Raw genomic sequence first — 18331 nt, 5'->3', positions numbered from 1 at the left:
ATCTGGCTGAAAATAATACAATCAATTATAGAACCAATCGCGCTGTATGGAAGTGAGGTTTGGGGTCCTCTCGCCAACCAAGAGTTCAGCAGATGGGACAAACACCCAATAGAGATTCTGCAAACAGAAATGTGTAAAAACATTCTACGGGTACAGAGAAAAACTCCAAACAACGCCTGCAGAGCAGAATTAGGACTGTATCCTCTAATCATTAAAATACAAAAAAGAGCTTTAAAATTCTACACACACCTTAAGAACAGCGACACAGACACACTCCATCACAAAGCCTTAAGTCATCAAGAGCTGAGCCCAGAGAGAAACCCCTTCATCCAACTGATCTCACAACTAACTCTACAACCCCAAACATGCCCAAGTCAACCCCAAACCCCAGCCAGACTAAACCAAATGATCAAAACACAAAAAGAGAAATATCTCAAACACTGGACAGAAGCAACAGCTCAGCAAAGTAAACTGGAATGCTATCTGTCACTAAAGAGAGAATATAAAGTGTCAGAATAGCTCACAAGCGTATCAGACCCTAAACTAAGAAAAGTGTTGAGCATGTACAGACTCAGTGATCACCAGCTCACTGTAGAGACGGGCAGACACAGACACACATGGACACCGAGAGAAGAGCGACTGTGTCCACACTGCACACACAATCAAGTGGAAACAGAGCTGCACTTTCTCCTCTCCTGTCCCAACTACACACACATCATAGAAACATTCTTCCCCCAGTTTACAAACTTACACAAAGACTTTGACCAGTTTCAACAAAAGGACAAGATCTCATACATACTGGGAGAAAAGTCAAGAAGCTCAAACCTGGCTGCAAGATATGTCAAGTCCTGCCACGACCAAAGAACAAGCAGCACAACACAACACAACACTGACAGGACAACACACACAAACTGACACTATCACCCTCATTGAGAACTTTAATTAAAACTCTTTTTCTGTTTATATTGAGATGTATATATATATAGATTTGTATTTCTGCATGTTAATATTTAATCTTGTGCTTTGGCAATGTAAATTTTCTTTTATTATGCCAATAAAGCTCCCTTGAATCTTGAATCGTGAGAGAGAGAGACTGAGGGAGAGAGAGAGATGAAAAGAGAGAGAGAGAGAGAGAGAGAGGAAAAGAGAGAGAGAGAGGGAGAGAGAGACTGAGGGAGAGAGAAAAAGAGAGAGGAATAGAGAGAGAGGAAAAGAGAGAGAGAGAGAGAGAGAGAGAGAGAGAGAGAGAGAGAGAGAGAGAAGAAAAGAGAGAGAGAGAGAGAGAGAGAGAGAGAGAGAGAGAGAGAGAGAGAGAGAGAGAGAGAGAGAGGAAAAGAGAGAGAGAAAGAGAGAGAGGGAGAGAGCGAGACTGAGGGAGAGAGGAAAAGAGAGAGAGAGATAGGGAGAGAGTGTGTGTGTGTGGTTTAAAGAGGGATTACAGTCAGATTAGCAGCTCTGTGCAGACAGCAGTAAACTCTGACCGAAGGTCTTGTGCTCCTGTCACAGGTGGTGATGAGTCACATCTGAAGCATCAATGAGCAACATCACTTTGATCTGATCAAAAGATCACTGTTCAAAGACAAAAGAGCTTCAAACTCTGATTAAATGGATTGAATGTTCTTCCTGAACTCAGTTTAATAAACTTTACTAAAGAATGAAAATCTCAGATACAAACTCCTCCTGAACGTTTGTCAGTGATCACGAGAGACACCTAACATCAGATCAGGTCACAAGCAGGTTCTTCATAAACATCACACAAAACCTCAAGCGTTCTGTTGAGTCTGAGTGAGCAGCAGGTCTGAAATGATCTGAAGGATTAAAGAATCAACTCCTTTTTTTGCCAGTTTTGGTATTTGATGAAAAATTATTTGCAGAATAAAAAGACACTTAGCTTTTCCCCCTGAGCTGTGTTTATTTTTTTCATCATGTCCACCCTACTGCCAAGCTGATCTGTTTTTAAACTGAACCATCACAGTTAAGCACTTTACTGACAACACTTCAATAAATCTACATATTCGATGGACAGGTCGCCCAAAAATAAAACAATTCTGTCATGAATTACTCTCTAGTTGTTCCAAACCTGTATAAAAGATATTTAGAAGAATGCTTGGAAACAAACAGTTCTTGGACCACATTGACTATCATCGCAAGACAAATAACAATAGTAGCCAAAAGTGCCTGTTTGCTGTCCTACATTCTTCAAAATACCTTCAAACAAAACAATCGTATATTATAGTCAACAGGGTCCAATAACCGTCTGGTTATAAGCATTCTTTTAAATATCTTTCTCTGTGTTCATCAGAAAAAAGACATTTAAACAGATTTGGAACAACTGGAAGGTTAGGAAATTACAGAAGTTATTTTAGGGTGAACTGTCCCTTTAAAGGGTTAATTTAGAGGCAATACCAAATGACACATTCTTTTACTCATCCTTAAGTAGAGATGCACGATTAATCATATGTTGACCGTGATAACGATTTACGCTTTCCATGAATAACTGAGCGTAATCATTGTGATAATAATGTTTTAAAAGTGAGCGCAAAAATCCTGATAAGGTCAGAAAACCATCACAAAGCTTGTTTATTTTAAACTGACACTTTACAGGAAATATAAACACAATTTTTTTTAACTGCATTTCTTCTATTTTAATATTTTTTGGCAAAACCAATAGACAAACATGAAGGGTGACCAATATTACGGATTATATATTTAAAAAAGCATGAAAATAAAATGGAGTAGCATTATGTTAACAAATGTTAATTTTGTCAACTTTGGTGTTTATTAATCGTGATAAAAAATTTAAGCAAAATAACCGTGTTTATTAACCGTGAAGTTCAGTTGACCCATAACCGTGCAGCCCTACACTCAAGCCATCCTAGGTGTATATGACTTTCTTCTTTCAGACGAACACAGTCAAAGTCATAATAGCATTTGTATGGGCTGTTCTAAGCATGAATGGGAGTGAATGAAGAGTGAGATTTTTAAGCTTGAAAAGTGCGTCAATCAATCAAAGAAGTGCTTGATATGGCTCCACATGACTTCATTTGCCAGAACGCCAACCCTCTTGTGCATGTTTATCAAGCCAGATAACAGAAGTTAGACATTTACATTTAATAATTTGGCAGATTCTTTTACCCAAAGCGACTTACAAGTTGGACACATTATCGTTATTAAAGCTGTAAATATTTATATTTTTGTTGAACAAACGCATCGATTGACTTCAGAAGGCTTTTATTAACCCAATTAAGCCATGTCCAGGACTTCTTTAATCAATGGAAACACTTTTGAACTTAAAAATCTCAATCTTCATTCTAATGCTTGGAACAGCCCTGATAAATGCTAAAATAACTCTGACTGTATTCCTCTGAAAGAAAAAGGTCATGTGCACCTAAGATGCCTTGAGGGTGAGGAAAATATGGTGTCTTTTGGTTTTACCTCCGAAATAACCCTTTAACAGTATCTTACTAAAGTGATGCCCAGGACTCTGACATCATTGTTTATGTGGTGATGCTGTAAAACATATAACAACATTGTACACAAATCCATTTAAATTTAAAAGATCAAAGTAAGTAGAAAAGTAAAACAAAAAATAAAAATTCAATTGGCTTTTGATTAATCAATGAGGAAATGACATCCGTAAATGCGCGCGCTTGTGTGTGTGTGTGTACGTGCGTGCGCGTTCTGCGGGTTGTGCAGGAGAGGTTGTATCCCACCCCAGTGGAGGAGCTGAAACCATCCTCGCATGAATCTGAAGTAAAAATCACACCGATTTAATAAACATGCGATGAAAAAACAAAACGCAACACAATAATGATTCGTCGATGTCTGAAATGCACATGATTTTGTGTGTGTGTGTGTTCGTCTCTCATCCGAGTTTCATCACATACAAACAACTTTACACGGATCGTCTATTTCTTGTGTAGCCTAACGCCACAGCTGAAGATATCCGAGACCTGCAAACCAGACCTCCAAACGCCTAGATCCCAAACACAAGACCACACACTTAAACATACAAACGACACGATTGAAGAAGAAGATCCGAATCGAAACACAAACGTTATGGAAAATCAGTGACAACATGGCATGACATGATCTGACACTTTACAAATGACACAGTCGCGCGCGTTTCATCTGCGGAGGTCTGATGATGCTCTTCATACACCCGCGTGATATCAGACCCAGAACACACACACTCACCTCAGGAATGCCGTGTGTGTGTGTCCGTCCGTCCAGATTCCCGCAGCAATCTCTCAAGAATAATCGTAATAATCGATGTTTTGGATTCCCATCAGATGTCGTATCCAATCGCGGCGGATCGAGTGGAGATCATCCGTGTCGCGTCTTTCGATGGAGAGCCGCTGAACGCCACCGCCGCGTCACCTGCGTCTTCCCGTCAGCACTGACTATGCGCGAACCCGCCCACAGACGCACGCCCCGCGCCGCGGGCGGGCGGAGCCGAGCCGCAGTTACGACGCAACGCGTGTGTACAGAGATCCTGTAGGATGACTTCTTTATCGGGATTCCCTCCCGCAAGCATCACCGCACCACAGAGAATCCACGAGAAGCATGTTTTCCCTGCGCGAGGTTCATGTGTGCGCGAGACGCGCAGCTGTTTGTTTTTCCATCAGTTTAACACATCGCCAGATCAGAGGATTTGAGAACTCATGAAGCTGTGTGAAGTTGAGAGCTTCGTTTTGGATTGTGGTTGGTGCGAGTTAAAGTGAGTAAGTTCGTGGATTTTAAGGATTTGTATCATCACCAGATCTGGTCTAATGTGAGCTCCGCTCTTCTGGAGCATCCTTACGTTTGGGTTGTGACAGATATAAGGATAGGGTAAAGCTATGGCCGGAAGTGGTGCAAAATCTGGCAATTAATGACATTAGCTATCGCCTACACCCACCCCAACACTAAACCTTACAATAACACAAAACACTACATTAAGCGTGAAAAAAATGATGCGGAAATAAAGTGCGCATGCCCAGTGGCGGAAGCTGAGTTTTTATTTGATCACGCTTCAAACTCTGTTGATGTGATATCACCGGGAAACACGTGATGGTCTAAAACTTCGCTCATGCTCAGTGAATTCAGCTGTGTTCAGTCTTTACATTAATAGTTTAAACATTAACTCTCGCTCTCTCTCTCTCTCTCTCAAGATTCAAGATTCAAAGGAGCTTTATTGGCATCATAAAAGAAAATGTACATTGCCAAAGCACAAGATTAAATATAAACATGCACAAATAAAGATTAAGATAAAAAATAAGATAAAATTAAAAGTCTATAAGTAAAAATCTATATATATATACATCTCAATATAAACAGAAAAAGAGTTTTAATTAAAGTTCTCAATGAGGGTGATAGTGTCAGTTTGTGTGTGTTGTTCTGTCAGAGTTGTGTTGTGTTGTGCTGGTTGTTCTTTGGTCGTGGCAGGACTTGACATATCTTGCAGCCAGGTTTGAGCTTCTTGACTTTTCTCCCTTAGTTTAGGGTATGATACGCTTGTGAGGTATTCTGACACTTTATATTCTCTCTTTAGTGACAGATAGCATTCCAGTTTACTTTGCTGAGCTGTTGCTTCTGTCCAGTGTTTGAGATATTTCTCTTTTTGTCTTTTCATCATTTGGTTTAGTCTGGCTGGGGTTTGGGGTTGACTTGGGCATGTTTGGGGTTGTAGAGTTAGTTGTGAGATCAGTTGGATGAAGGGGTTTCTCTCTGGGCTGAGCTCTTGATGACTTAAGGCTTTGTGATGGAGTGTGTCTGTGTCGCTGTTCTTAAGGTGTGTGTAGAATTTTAAAGCTCTTTTTTGTATTTTAATGATTAGAGGATACAGTCCTAATTCTGCTCTGCAGGCGTTGTTTGGAGTTTTTCTCTGTACCCGTAGAATGTTTTTACACATTTCTGTTTGCAGAATCTCTATTGGGTGTTTGTCCCATCTGCTGAACTCTTGGTGGGCGAGAGGACCCCAAACCTCACTTCCATACAGCGCGATTGGTTCTATAATTGATTGTATTATTTTCAGCCAGATTACGGTTGGGATGTCAATTTTGATATTCTCTTTGATTGCGTAAAAGGCTCTTCATGCCTTGTCTCTCAGGTCATTCAAAGCCTTGTTTAAGTTTCCGGTGTTACTAATGTTTATACCGAGATATGTGTAGTTCTTGGTGTGTTCTAGGGGCACGTTGTTTAGTTTGAAACTGTGATGTTGGTTTTGGCTACTGGGCTTTTTTTGGAATATCATGACTCGAGTCTTCTTAAGGTTAATCGATAGGGCCCATGTTTGGCAGAAAGTGTGCAGGGTGTCCAGATGTTGCTGTAGACCCTCTTTTGTGGGTGACAGCAGCACCAGATCGTCTGCAAACAGGAGGCATTTCACTTCGGTGTCTTGTAAAGTCGGACCGGGTGCTGGTGACTGTTCTAGAGCTTAGAGTTGGCGTGTGTTTACATTGTCGGCATCTCTGTGTTTCTGATTTGATAGAATTCTTACTTCTTTTCTAAGGTTTTTACACTCCTTATCAAACCATTTCTCATTTACAGGCTTTTTGTTTGGTTTTGTGTTAGTGGGTTTTAGGTTAGATAGCGTTGCAGATATTGTAAAAATTTGGTTAATCCTGTCTACTGCTAAATTTGCACCTTCATTATTGTGTGGAAATGGGGTATCGAGGAATTTATTCAGTAGGTTTTGAATTTTAGGTTCACGAATTATGCTTTAGTATGTATATGGAGGTGAGTTTGTTTTGATGCCTCTGTGTTAGGTTTGGACCTATTGAGGTAATAGATCCTATCGAGGTAATTCTCTCTCTCTCTCTCTCTCTCTCTCTCTCAATTTCAAGTGTGCTTTATTGGCATGACAATTGTTACAATGTATTGCCAAAGCATTTATAACATGTACAGTACATCAAGAACAGATGAAAAACAAACAATATACATCAAATCAAACAATACACATTTTAGAAATAACAAAACAAAACAAAAACATTTTGTATGTGTGTGTGTACATTTGTGAGCGCATCACTTATTGGTCGACTCCTCCCTTTTGTTATGGCAGGCATCAATGTATTGTGCTTCTAGTAAAATACAATCCTGTTTCTCTCCTAATAAATATTGGAGTTGTGTATTGTTGTCTAATTTCCTGAAGTCGGGGCAATTGATTTCAAATTTGGGATAGAATTTCCTTCTAATGTCCTGATAGTTGTGACAGCTGATGAGGAAGTGTTGTTCTTTCTCTTTACAGTCTTTTACTGTGCTCAGATATTCTGCTGTCGTAAAATTTCTATCTAAGGTCAAATAACAGTCAAGTTTACTTTGTTTTCTTGTTGATTCAGTCCAGTAAGTCAGGTAATTTTCTTTTTGTACTTTTATCATGTGATTGGGTTGAATGTTGTGTATGAGTGTGTCAGTGTCGTGATGCTGAGTGTTGTTAGTTGTGTTAGTTTGATTTTGTAGTTTTAGGATCATCTGAATCATTCTACTTGTTTCAGTGTTTAGTTCCTGGTGTTTTAGGGCTTTAAAGTGAAACGAGTTGGGGTCACTCATTTTTAGATGTTTACGAGGATATTGACCCAGCTCTGCTCTACATGCATTGTTTGGTGTGTTTCTCTGGACTCTGATGATACTCCTACAGAACTCAACATGTAAGGCTTCGATCGGTGTTTTGTCCCATGTGTTAAACTCATGGTTCAGGAGAGGACCCCACACTTCATTGCCATACAGTGCAATCGGTTCTAAGACAGATTGAAACATTTTCAACCAGATTTTAATTGGTATTTAAATTTGGATCGATTTTTTGATGCTGTAAAAAGCCTTTCTTGCTTTCTCTTTCAATTCATTCATGGCCAGCTTTAGGTTTCCAGTGGCACTTATTTTCAACCCCAGGTATGTGTAGTTTGAAACGTGATCAATTTTGGTGGCGCCAAGGGTGACATTTTGTGTTTTTCCCTGATTTCTGGGTCTTTTCTGGAATGTTTATATTTTGGTTTTGCTGGTGTTAATAGTCAGGGCCCAGGTCTGACAGAATTTATGTAAAGTGTCTAGGCTTTGCTGTAGACCCTCTTGAGTTGGAGATAGAAGGACCAGATCATCAGCAAACAGCAGAAACTTTATGTCTGAGTCATGTAGTGTGAGACCAGGTGCAGTGTTTTGTTCTAGGTGTTTTGCCAATTCATTAATGTAGATATTGAAGAGGGTCGGTGATAGTGGACATCCCTGTCTCACCCCCCTTCCTTAAGGAAAAAATTCTGTTTGTTTATTCCCAATTTTGGTTGCAAATTTATTGTTTTGATACATAGTTTTAATAATGTTCTGACTATGTAAACGATCTGACTTTTGTTTATGACGTTATGTTCTGTGATGAAGTGTATGAGTCTTGTGTTGATGATGCTGCAGAACATTTTCCCCAGATTACTGCTCACACAGATCCCTCTGTAATTATTTGGATCTGATTTGTCACCACTCTTAAAAATGGGCGTTATGAGTCCTTTATTCCATATGTCTGGGAAATATCCAACATTTAAAATCAGGTTAAATAGTTTCAGTATGGCCAGTTTGAATTTGTGATTTATATTTCTTATCATTTCATTTAGGATGCCATCTAGTCCACTTGACTTTTTTGCTGTCAGTTTCTGCATTTTATCAGTGAGCTCTTTTTCAGTGATTGGGTAGTCTAGTGAATTTTGCTATTTGCCAATTATGGTTTCCATATGGTTTCATTTTTCATATATCTGTGTTTGTTCTGTATTCATGTTTATTTTACAATAAAGTTGTTCAAAGTTATTTTTCCAGGTATCTCCGTTTTGAATAGTTATTGGCTCATGGTTCTTTTTATTCAAGAGATTCCAGTTGTCCCAAAAACTGTTTGAATGGATAGATTCTTCAATTGTTTTAAGCTGATTTTGGATGTATCGTTCTTTCTTTCTTCTGAGTGTATTTTTATATTTCTTTAGTTCCTCGCCATAACGGAGACGTATATCCGCACTGTCTGGTTGTCTGTGCTTTTGATTTGTAAGATGTCTTACATTTTTTCGTATTCTTTTACAGTCCGAGTCAAACCAGTCTTCTCGTTTTTTCTCAAGAGGTTCTTTGGTGATTTTAAGGTTGGATATTGTTGCTAAACAATCAAATATGTCATTTATGTTTTTTACCGAGAGCGGTGTTAGTTGTTTGACAATGAATGCTTTGAAAGAGAACAGATCTAAATCTGTGATCATGTAGTCAACTGTAGAGCAACCATGAGAGGAACCGTATGTGTATCGTCCTAGAGAATCTCCTCTCACTCTGCCATTGATGATGTATATATCCAGACTTCAGCAGAGCTCAATTAAAAGTTTTCAATTTTTGTTGACTTGTGTATCAAAGTTATTTCTTGATAAATGTACACTGATTTGTTGAAAGCTTTGTCCAAATATATAATTATTACCATTATCAGTGGTGTAATCGGGTAAGGACCCTGTTCTTGCATTGAGATCCCCACATACCAACACACTTCCTAGGGCCTGGAAATGGTTAATTTCACTGTGGAGGGTTTCGAAGATGTTTTCATTATAATAGGGAGATTCAGAGGGAGGAATATAAAGGGCACATAAAAATATATCTTTTGTAGTTTTGATTTTCAGCCAGACATGTGATTCTTCTTTTTTTATAAGTTGGATGTATTTATCAATTTCAAGCTTGTGCCAAATGATTGTTCCGCCAGAATCTCTCCCACGTGTAACTTTTTCATGTTTTTGAGATGATAGTGATATTTCACGATAGCCTGGAGGACAAAAAGTGACCTCATCAGTTCTGCGCCATGTTTCTTGCAATATTATCATGTCTGTGTCTAAAACACTTTTCTTAAAGTCCAGGGTTTTGGTTTTACATCCCAAACTGGATGAGTGTATTCCCTGAATGTTCCACAGTGTTATTGTCAGAGGTTTCATGTGTTTACAAACAATTTTAACAATCTTAACATTCCTCTATAATAGAACCAACCCGACTTAAACCCATTGAATATCAATGTTAATCATGTAAGTATACATAAAGGCTACTTTTACCATACTGTTATTACTGCATTGATATATTGTAATTCAAATCAGTTTGTTATTTGCTACTCACTACTTGTCCATCAGCCGCATACAGATTAAGTTCAGCATGTCTTTAATCTCTCTTAGATTGGTGCTTTCGGTGTCCTTTTGGCCTTTTAAGGCTGCAGCGTAGTTGAGTTGCTCCGGCCGTTCTGATCTGTATGGGTTGGGTTGTGGAATGGACATCTACTCCGTCCTCGGGGCGTTTCTCAGTAGTTGCTCTTTTCTCCGCTGTTGATGTGGTGGCTCATAGTCTTGGTGTTGCTGTCGGGGATGGGGGACAGGGTGATGCAGGTGTAAAGGTCGAAAACGTGGTTGCTGTTGTTCAGGATGTGGGTACAGGGGGACAGGGTGACAGTTTTGAGACATAGGATGCTGTTGATGGATTCTCCAGGGCACTGCGTGATAGCGTTCATCTGGATTTGGGGAGAAGACCTCGTGTGGTGATGTTTGGAGAAAGGGTCTCCTTTGATGAGGATTGCTGGATTCTTTGTTGCTGGGACTGCCAGGGGTTCTGCCAAGTGCAACATCTTTGAGATTTTTGGCAAACACATTCACACAATCTTTACGCAAGTGGACGTGGTCGTGAAGATTGTCAATGTTCAATGTAGAATGATGTACAAGGTGAACGTTTGGTATTCCGGCACATCCACGTGAGATGTCTGTGTTGACTCTGTATTGTGAGCAGGTGGAAATCAGTTCTGGTCAGTATGGTGGAGATGATTATTTTTGATGTTGGGAACGTCTGTGTTGCTTTAATTGCCACGTTCTTAACCGACTGTGCCACTCGCTCCCGTTGTGTCCGTAGGTCATTCGTCCCCACATGTATAATGATGTGACTGGGGTCACCCAGTTTTTCTTTGTCGAGTTGTCGAAGGGCACTGTCTGTGTTTGGGCACCAAAGTTTCACTGTTTTGTGGTTTGGAAAGAGCTGTTTGTCATTGATGAACTTGCCATTTGAGTCCATTAAAATTACTATTTCTGCAAATGTGTTCTCTTGATCCTGGGGTTGTTCAGAGGCATCAGTCTGTGTTGTTGGCGTGTTTGTCTCAGGAGGTGTCAGAAGTGGATGTGTTTATGGCTCAGTGTTATTTAAGTTGGATTGTATGGAGGACTCGTGTATGGAGGTCTGTTTTTTCAGGCTTTGTATTTCTGTCTCTCTGAGAGTCAGCTCTTCTCTGACACTTTTTAGCTCTCTGTTTATTGTCTCTCTTTCTTGTTGCAGTCTTTTAATTTCTCCTCTCAGCTCTTCAACACTCGCTTTAAATTCTTTTTTCAGCTGATGAAGTTGGTTTTCTAGATTTTTCATGGTCTCATTTGATATTGTGTGTGATAGCATCAGTTCTCTGATTTCCACCAGTTCCACCTCCTGAAGGGAAAGACTGTTCCGTATCTGAGTGACAGACTCCTCCAGCTGTGTGTCACAGTCCAGGATAAGCTCCTCCTCCTCCTCTAGCTCCGCCCCTGAGCACTGGGTCTCAGCATGTCTTCTGTCTTTGCCTGTTTCTCAGTCTCTACCAGCGCTTTCAGACTGTTAAATTTCTCCTGAACAGACTTGAGACATGCTTCATTCCCCTGAAACATTATGGTCCCATTGTGATAAATGTTTACAGTCATAAATGCTTTGCTGGAGTCTCTTTGGCTGCACTGTTGAGAGAGCGTGGTTTGAGACAGAGCTCCGTCAAACTTTTTCTAAATATATCGTTTATTCCAGTTATTTCTTAATATTTATGTTCTAAATTGATAACTCACAGAGGGTTAACCCTATCCTTAAGTGTATCACATACCAAATATCGTCATATAACGCACAGATAAATTAGTTTTGTTCGACCATTCCCTAATAGCACTCAGGCTGTTAGCATTCCCAGCCTTTAGCTTCTGAATATTGCCTCTACTGCTTAACTCACTGTTCTCATTATGACCCCACTAATGGCTAATGATTCAGATATGTGTTTAACGTTACCTTTGAGTGCAGATGATCAATCTTTCTTCGCACTTCAGTCAGAACTGGAAGTATTGGAGAAGCAGATCCACGACCTACTCGAGAGGCAAACACGTCTGCGAGAATGTAAAACAGCGCTGGAAACATCCCGGGCTGACGCTCGCAAAGCTGCAGTAAGTGTTCGGCGTGATTGTAATACTCCTATCACTTCTACTCCGTGTGTTTCTATGCACAGAGCCCAGGCTTCAAGAGCAAGATGAGCCGAAATGAACTTCACTCCTGCACCTGCACACACACGGCGAGAGGCGAAATCCAGGACCGGAGCGATGACCTCTCCCCCACCGCCGCCACCGGTCTTCGAGATTTCTACGAGAAATCGCTATGCTGCCCTCTGCGAGACGAAATCCAACGCTGTGGTCATCGGAGACTCAATCGTCCGGAACGTACGCGCATCCTTCAATGAAGGTAAGGTGCGCACTCACTGTTTTCCTGGCGCCCTTGTTCTCGATGTCTCTGCGCAGGTAACTGCGATTCTGAAGCAGGATGCAAGTGTGGGAGCCGTAGTTCTGCACGCGGGGGTGAATGATGTGAGAATGCGGCAGTCGGAGATCCTGAAGAGGGATTTCAGGAGTCTGGTCGATACTGTTCGCAACGCATCGCCCACGGCGAGGATCATCATATCAGGGCCGCTTCCTACTTACCGACGAGGGAACGAAAAGTTCAGTAGACTATTTACGCTTAATAATTGGTTAAAGTCATGGTGTATTGAACAGAAGCTGCTCTTTGTAAATAATTTTGATCTGTTCTGGGAGCGACCAAGGCTCTTCCGCCCCGACAGGCTGCACCCCAGCAGCATTGGAGCGGAAATTCTGTCTGACAACATCTCAAAGACGTTACGCACCATTTGACTAGTAAGTACAAATTTTAACCATAGTCTGTGTTCTTCTCACCCAACTGTTAAGAATGTTACAGTTAAGAATGTAACTGCTTTCAAATGCATAGAGACTGTGTCTGTCCCCCGAATAATACAACCAAATAATAATTTATTTAAGAGTCAGAGAAAAAATCTTATCATGGTTAAACCAAAAGACAATATATTTAATGAGAAAAACCGACGCCTAAAGTTTGGGCTACTTAATATTAGATCACTAAATCCAAAAGCAGTTATTGTAAATGAAATGATCACAGACAACAGTTTTGATATACTTTGCCTCACTGAAACCTGGCTTAAGCCAAATGATTATTTTGGTCTAAATGAGTCTACTCCTCCAAGCTACGGTTATATTCATGAGCCACGTCCGGTTGGTCGAGGTGGAGGTGTCGCAACAATCTTTAGAGACTTTCTTACCATTACTCGGAGAACAATGCATACATTTAAATCATTTGAAGTGCTTGCGTTGAACATAACTGTTCCAAATAAAAGTAAAAAACCATTGGTCTCTCTTACATTGGTTACTGTGTATAGACCCCCTGGGCCTTACACTAATTTTCTGATAGAGTTTGCAGACTTCTTATCGGATCTATTGGTTAACGTCGATAAAGTACTGATTGTTGGAGATTTTAATATCCATGTAGATATTGCTAACGATCCATTAGCTGTGGCGTTTAAAGAACTACTAGACTCTTGTGGTGTAACACAATACATCAATAGTCCTTTTCATCGCCTTAATCATACCCTAGACTTGATTATATCTCACAGAGCCGATCTAACCAATATCGATATTATACCTCAAAGCCACGATGTTTCCGATCACCATCTTATAACATGTACACTGCGCACTGCAGAAATCAGTTGTATATCTCGTTATCGACAAGGTAGAACAATCACCTCAACTACTAAAGATAGTTTCGTAAAGAACTTGCCAGATCTGACTCCTCTAATAACCTTTCCAACTAATATAGAATCGCTCGATGACATGGGCACCATTTTCTCTAATACATTAGAAGCGGTCGCACCTATGAAGTCAAAAAGGATAAATGAAAAGATCATAGCACCATGGTATAGTAACACCACTCGCGCCCTAAAAAGAGAAACGCGTAAACTGGAGCGCAAATGGAAACAAACCCAATTAGAGGTCTTTAAAATTGCATGGAAAGAGAGTACAAGCTGTTACAAAAAGGCACTAAAAGCGGCAAAAGCCGAGCACTTCCGTAACCTCATAGAAAATAACAAAAACAATCCAAGGTTTTTATTTAGTACAATTGCTAAATTAACAAACAAACAGACTCCACCTGACCTGGGTATTCCGCCGCACCTTGGTAGCAATGAATTCATGAAGTTTTTTACTGAGAAGATCGAAATAATACGAGACAACATAGCTAAAACCAAACCTCCAAGTGTGTCGGAAGAATTAGTTTCAACCGTCACCCAAAAAGAAAAGCTAGAGTGTTTTTCTCCTATAAATCAGGAAGATTTAATTAAAATTATTGCAACATCCAAACCGACAACATGCTTATTAGACCCCATTCCGACTACTTTATTAAAAGAGTTACTACCTGCTGTAATTGAGCCCATTTGTAACATAATCAACTCGTCAATTAATCTAGGACATGTCCCAGGGCCCTTTAAGATGGCTGTAATCAAGCCTCTCATCAAAAAACCAAACTTAGACCCCAATGAACTTGTAAGCTATAGACCAATTTCAAATGTACCGTACTTGTCTAAAATACTAGAAAAAGTAGTGTCAACTCAACTGTGTACCTTCCTACAAAATAATGACATGAACGAAAAGTTTCAGTCTGGCTTTAGACCGCATCACAGCACTGAAACTGCACTCGTTAGAATTACAAATGACCTCCTTATTGCTTCAGATAAAGGTAACATCTCACTCTTAGTCCTGCTTGACCTTAGTGCTGCTTTCGATACTGTAGACCATAAAATACTACAAGATCGTTTACACAGTTATATCGGTATTCAGGGACAGGCACTGCAATGGTTCAGATCTTACTTAACAGACCGATATCAATACGTCCATTTAAATGGGAAATCATCAAATCTTACGCAAGTCAATTATGGATTACCTTTGACCCTTGCTTTTCTCCATATACATGCTGCCCCTCGGCAACATTATTAGAAAACATGGAATTAGCTTCCACTGTTATCCAGACTATACTCAGCTTTATATCTCATCTAGACCAGATGATTCCTTTAAGCTATCCAAACTGGCAGAGTGCATCGAGGACATAAAACATTGGATGACTAGTAATTTCCTCCTTTTAAACTCTAGCAAAACAGAAATATTACTTATAGCACCAAAATCAAGTAAACAGAATATCTCTGACTACAGCCTGCAAATTGAAAGCTGCACTGTTACTCCAACAAATACAGTTAAAGACCTAGGCGTTATATTAGACGGCAACCTGTCATTTAAAAATCACATCTCAAAAACAGCTTTCTTCCACCTTAGAAATGTTGCCAAATTACGAAATAGTTTATGTGTTGCAGACGCAGAAAAGCTTATTCATGCATTTGTGACCTCACGGCTTGACTATTGTAATGCTCTACTTAGTGTTTGTCCTGTATCATCGATAAACAAACTACAGTTAGTTCAGAATGCAGCTGCCAGAGTTCTTACTAGGTCAAGAAAATACGATCACATAACCCCAGTTTTATCATCGCTTCACTGGCTACCCATTAAGTATCGCATAGATTTTAAAATTCTTTTAATTACTTACAAAGCCCTGAACGGTTTAGCCCCTACTTACTTAACCGAGCTTTTATCACGTTACAACCCATCACGCTCTCTAAGATCTCAAAACTTAGGACTTTTGAAAACACCTAGAATAACAAAATCCACCAAAGGTGGACGAGCTTTCTCATACGTAGCACCTAAACTCTGGAATAGCCTTCCTGATACTATTCGAGGGTCAGACACACTCTCCCAATTTAAATCTAGATTAAAGACACATCTTTTCAGCCAAGCTTTCACTTAATGCATAGTTAATGAACAGCAGCTACGCTAATTATTCTCTTTATTCTCTTTCCGCCTCTGCCTCGGGATGCCCACCCCGAGGTAGGAAGAAGTTCCACCGTGTCCAGACGACTGACAGATGCCCATCCCCAATTTGAGATTACACCAGATACAGCTGCATACTGACTGACCATCCCAGCTCCATCTAAGCCAATTCCACCACCAGCCAAGATAAATATGACCATCGGACCGTCCCAGCTCAGACCACTACATCCCCAACCAAGAGCAAAGACGGACTATTTGTCTTATTAATGCTGAAGTTACAATATTTGGTATTAAATGCTAAACTAAAATCAAATGTCACCAGTTTGAGTGCAGCTATGACACGTCAGAGGGGATCTGGCCCTCCCGGTTGAGCCTGGTTTCTCCCGAGTTTTTTTTCTCCATTAATCAATCATTGGAGTTTGGGTTCCTCGCCACAGCAGGGCAGTGTTGGCCTGCTCACCGGGAGACTGCATTCATTCATTTATTTATTTATTTAGAAATTAGATATTATTTATTAGAATGAACTTACTCGTTGTATAAACACCATGCACTGTGCTGTGTTTTAACTTTTCTGTTTTTCCTGTTTGCCCCTGTAAAGCTGCTTTGAAACAATACACATTGTGAAAAGCTCTATATAAATAAACTTGAATTGAATTGAATTGAATCTTTCTTCTTCCTCATGAATTTGAATTTGTCTCCCATTACAGATGCCGTGTTTTTTAACGTTCTTGTAATATTTGCAAATGACTGTGTGCCAAATACTGCAGTTTTCAGTGTAGAGCAGCAGATTTGTGATTGTAGATTTGTCTCCTTTTTGAAAGTAATCAGCCATTAGAGTCTCAGGGTTAGTCTTGAGTAGCTGGTGTTTGTATGTTTTCTTGTCTTTGGCACTCTTGACTCTCAGTGGATATGTGATGTGTCGGGGGGGAGGAGTTCTCCTGCTGCTGTCTCTGTTCTCTCCATCTTTAACTCTCACTCTCGTTGCTAATTTAGCTCTAGTTAAATATTTGTGTCTCTTTGTCGTATTTCTTCTTTTGTAATTATGAAAGTCATAGAGATGAAGAAAACTTTATCTTGCCTGTTTGTTGATTGAAGTTCGTTTCCGGTTGAAATCTGCTGTGTTGCTCTGTTAATACTCTCCTGCTGTTCTTATTCAAAATTGATTTAAAGAAAGTGTTTAAAAAATTTGATCTTCAGTTTTCTTCTGAGTTTCTTCTTTTATCTTCAATCTAATGTGGGCTTTGTCGGGTTTGGTTCAGTTTAGAGGTGAAAAAATTGTAAAATTTTAAGAGCTGAAGTAAAGCATGACTCTCTCTCACTGTCTCTCTCTCTCACTCTCTCTCTCGCAGTCTCTCTCTCTCTCTCACTCTCTCTCTCGCTTGCTCTCTCTCTCTCTCTCACTCACTCTCTCTCTCTCTCTCTCTCTCTCTCTCTCTCGCAGTCTCTCTCTTGCTGTCTCACTCTAACCCTCACTCTGTCTCTCTCTCTCTCTCTCTCTCTCTCTCTCGCAGTCTCTCTCTCCCTCTCTCGCAGTCTCTCTCTCGCTGTCTCACTCTAACCCTCACTCTGTCTCTCACTCTCTATCTCTCACTCTAACACTCATTCCCACTCTCTCATTCTCTCTCTCTCTCTCTCTCTCTCTCTCACTATCACTCTCTCTCTCTCTCTCTCTGTGTGCGCGTGCGCGAGTGTGGGGCGAGTGGAGCATGGCTGTGAGAGCGTGTGCAGGTGCGTTTGCAAACTTTTCCTTCTTTTTTCTGTCTTGCACTACAAAAATACACAAATTAATTTGTTATTGAGTGTAAGGACTGTTTTTGAGCGGGGCGCCATAGCGCTTTCGGTTTCGCGAAAGCATGGCAGGTGCCAGCTCGGTGGTTTTAGAGTCATTGACTAGGCGTCATGGTGTGAAAGTAGCGTCAGCTACAAGTATAGAAGAATGTTGTTTAGCGGCAGGTAAAGTGGTGGGTTACGACTCTATTCTGTCGGCATCCAGGATGAACAATGCCATCGTGATGTTTTTGAGTACAGTGGAAAAAGCAAATGATGCTTTAGTGTTTAGGTTTAGTGCTAAACGATGTGTTCACTCCCGTGCTTCCCCTTTCAATGCAATCTAAGAAAGTGACTTTGTCTAATGTGCCACCTTTTGTAAAAGATGATTGTAGTAGAGTAGGCGGGGCGAGACCGTGGTTCCAGTCCGGTGAGTAATTGTGAATTAGCGCCAGCTGTGCGCACACCGGCCTCGAATCACGTAGGAGATGGGAGCATATAAAAGGAACGAGCGACCGGACCGTCGAAGAGAGATGACCGGGCCCGAACTTGTGTTATGTTTGTATTTATATTTATGTTCATGTTTTGTTCGCCGGCGGTCGTCCGTGAGG

At 40.4% G+C, this 18331-nt stretch overlaps 1 protein-coding gene across 6 annotated transcripts in view; it reads right to left on the bottom strand.

The window, feature by feature from the left end:
- nrxn2b (neurexin 2b) overlaps positions 1-4330 on the bottom strand; it is a 401147-nt gene extending 396817 nt beyond the window's left edge. For all 6 annotated transcript variants that reach the window (XM_056746323.1, XM_056746365.1, XM_056746355.1 and 3 more), the window contains exon 1: positions 4198-4330. The gene's annotated coding sequence lies outside the window, so the exon portion shown is untranslated. The remainder of the gene's footprint in view (positions 1-4197) is intronic.
- Positions 4331-18331: the final 14001 nt, after the last annotated feature.

This window comes from Triplophysa dalaica, chromosome 1 (assembly GCF_015846415.1).
Source record: "Triplophysa dalaica isolate WHDGS20190420 chromosome 1, ASM1584641v1, whole genome shotgun sequence".
In the NCBI taxonomy this organism is placed as follows: domain Eukaryota; kingdom Metazoa; phylum Chordata; class Actinopteri; order Cypriniformes; family Nemacheilidae; genus Triplophysa; species Triplophysa dalaica.
The sequence above is the reverse complement of the archived record's forward strand: the minus strand, read 5'-3'. Positions and strand labels throughout refer to the sequence as shown.